The sequence below is a fragment of the Cyprinodon variegatus genome, unplaced genomic scaffold, assembly GCF_000732505.1.
Source record: "Cyprinodon variegatus isolate N-32 unplaced genomic scaffold, C_variegatus-1.0 Scaffold873, whole genome shotgun sequence".
Classification (NCBI taxonomy): domain Eukaryota; kingdom Metazoa; phylum Chordata; class Actinopteri; order Cyprinodontiformes; family Cyprinodontidae; genus Cyprinodon; species Cyprinodon variegatus.
This window is the reverse complement of record NW_015151326.1, coordinates 210,925-214,061: the sequence shown is the minus strand read 5'-3', so window position 1 is coordinate 214,061 and position 3,137 is coordinate 210,925.

Sequence of the window (3,137 nt, the reverse complement as noted above, 5' to 3'; positions counted from 1 at the left end):
GGTAAACCTGCCTGTAGAAATCAAAACAGTAACTCCATCCTACCCCCTGCTTCACATCTGATGCTTAATAAGTGCTCTGCTTGGGTGAACTACAGGAGGAATAGATAGTTGTGTTTTGTTTTTTTTAAATCTGAAATAAGCTTCCTGAATCAACTGCTGATGGTTTTAAGGTTTCACTGAATGCTAATGCCCACTACAGACAGAACGAGTCCTGTGTTGCTGTAGCTAACTGCTAAATCGTGAGCTAACCCTATCTTTGTTTTGGGTGGACCAGACCAGAACCAGAACCCCTAGGGCCAGCTAAGCTAACGGGTCTTTCAGCTCCTCATAATTTAATGCATTCCTGAGTATACATTTTTCACCATAAACTGAATAAAACTTCACTGTTTTGAATGCAGTTAATATCTGTGTGTAAAAGTCTATTTACATTTTATCGGCTGCTATTATAAATGACACTTTCAAATGCATTAAGCCTTAAACCCATGGTCTTTTGCGTTCAGTTTACACATTAAACGATTTATCACTCAGGTTGGATTCACTCTTCTTTCAGTAGCATCCAAATGAATAGAGACACATTTATTTGGTTGGTGATTAATAACGTTGCTAAAAGCCATAGCCTAGATTACTAAATTGATGAAAGACAACTGGATTTTTAAAAGCCGGATTCAGGAGTCTAACCCTTTTAGCAAAGGGGCTAAAACCCTGATCAGTAAGCAAGTTACAGTTGTAATCATTCAACTGATAATAAATAACTAGCTCATCATCTGCCAATCCATCCATCCGTCTGTCCATTTATCTATCCATCATCCGCCCATCCATCCATCATCCAACCTTCCCTTCGTCCCTTCATCCATCCATTCATCATCTGCTCATCCATCCATCCATCATCCAACCTTCCCTTCATCCATCCATCCATCATCTGCTCATCCATCCATCATCTGTCCATCCATCCATCATCTGTCCATCCATCCATCCATCCATCCATCCATCCATCCATCCATCCATCCATCCATCCATCCATCATCNATGTGCTGTGGAGGAACCTGGCCTTGGCTGAAGTTAGAAAGTTTATGTAGCATTGAAATTATCTCATTCATCCAGTGGCACCTCCAGAAATGTTTTGCGGGGGGGGGGGGATTGGGCTAGATGGGGCCACTAAAATCTTGGGGTGGCACACTGAAACTAAAAGCCATAATTGCAGGATTTTCATCTACTATTGTGGTAAACCTGCCTGTAGAAATCATAAAGACTTAAATAAGCACCTGCTCTTATCTTGGTTTATTGTGTGATTTTTCATGTTGCGTCTGACGGCAAAGCAGGGAACTGATCAGCAACAGATGTGGGAACCTCTGGAGAGGTGAGATAAGGTTATTGGCTGAACTGTCCTTAGGTTTAAATGCATATATAATAAAATAAGCCACTAAGCCTCTCAAAGTCTTAAGGGAGGGAAGGGGAGTACATGTGGCCTCTCTGATAAGTCTTAGGAGACTTGTATGGAAACTGAAGCACAGTGATGTGCAGAGAGTCGCTAAGTAAAAGTTTAACCACTTTGGATTTCCAAGGGAGAGACTGTGTTTGTTAATCCACAAACCTAAACAATAAATAAACAATAAAACTCTGTGAAGATTCTCAGTCATTCAGGTCATGGTCAAGCTTAAAAAAAGTTCAGCTTAGGCAGCTTCTGTATGGAGGTAAATGTGTTTTGACAGGTTGAACGGAGACATACCTCTTCTATAGGCCTCCTCCTGTTTGAACCTTGCAGACCCGATCACATGGGAAGTAGTGTAAGGAAGCCTTTGACTTCATACATATGTGAAGACGACGGCTTGAGGTGGGACAGTGGCAGGGGCTTCTCCAATGTTTGTGGTACGTGGGTTAAAGGCTGATTTATACTCCGAGAACAGGTCATCGGCGTGTGTGTTGCAGTTAACACAGATATGCCCCTGCCCCCTCTGCAGACACTCTGCTGCACCTCTTCGAAATGTAGGTGACCGCAGACAGGAGGCCTCTGGTCAAATCTACATCTGCTCTACACTATGCGTATTTCCTGTTTGGTACCTTACCGGCTTGTTTTGTTTGTATGACCACCATTGTGGAAAACGACTTGTGAAGATGCTAAAAGAGGAAGGTGCGCTGAATGCTGGGACCCTTTTCCCACCTGGATCCCCGTTCTTTTTTACCCTCATGTCCCTCCGCTGTCGCACAAACTTGCCCCCACTTCCTCACCACGTCGGCCGTTTCCAGACCCACAGCTAATTCCTGATTGACCCTCTTGCATTGTGTTGTGGAATAACATATCGCAAACCACGCTTCAAATAAAAAATATCTACATCTAACCTGCGACAGGCTAACTGCAACACACTGTTGTGGGAGGATAACCAACCCTTAAGTGGTGTCAGTCAAAGGCTTCCTGACACTACTTCCTGTGTGATTATGTCTGCAAGGCCCAATCAGGAGGGGACTAACAGAAGAGGTTTGCCTCCACCCAACCTGTCACAACACATGTTCCATGTTGCAAGGAGAAAATCAGTCCGAGGGCAGAGACATTTTAGAGAGCGCAGCCATCCTCAAGCTTGACCACTGGATGAAAAATCGTGCTGGCCTTTGTACTATTTTGCCTAAAAGGCTAGGCAACGCACTTCCAGCTGAAGGCTACGCTATGTAGCAACCAAATCCCTCCAGAGAAGTCTGCATTTGCTGGATCGGGTCAGACTGCTTTTTCCTGTGATTCAGAAGGAGCTGAACGCAGTGCTTTTATTCTTCCTGCGATTCACAAGGAACTGAACGCAGTGCTTTTATTCTTTCTGCGATTCAGAAGGAGTTGAACACAGTGTTTTTACTCTTCCTGTGATTCAAAATGAGTAAACGCAGTGTAACCTTAATCCTGCTGCTGTGAGTTATGAAATTAACCCCCTTGCAAATCGCCTCTTATTATTGCATTGGATTGATCCAAATCTCTTTGAGTTGCTGTGGACGAACAGACTGGACTGAAGATGGGCCTGCAGAAGCTGGACTGAGCCGAAGGCCTTCCCTCCACTTAACCAAAACAGTAACTCCATCCTACCCCCTGCTTCACATCTGATGCTTAATAAGTGCTCTGCTTGGGTGAACTACAGGAGGAATAGATAGTTGTGTTT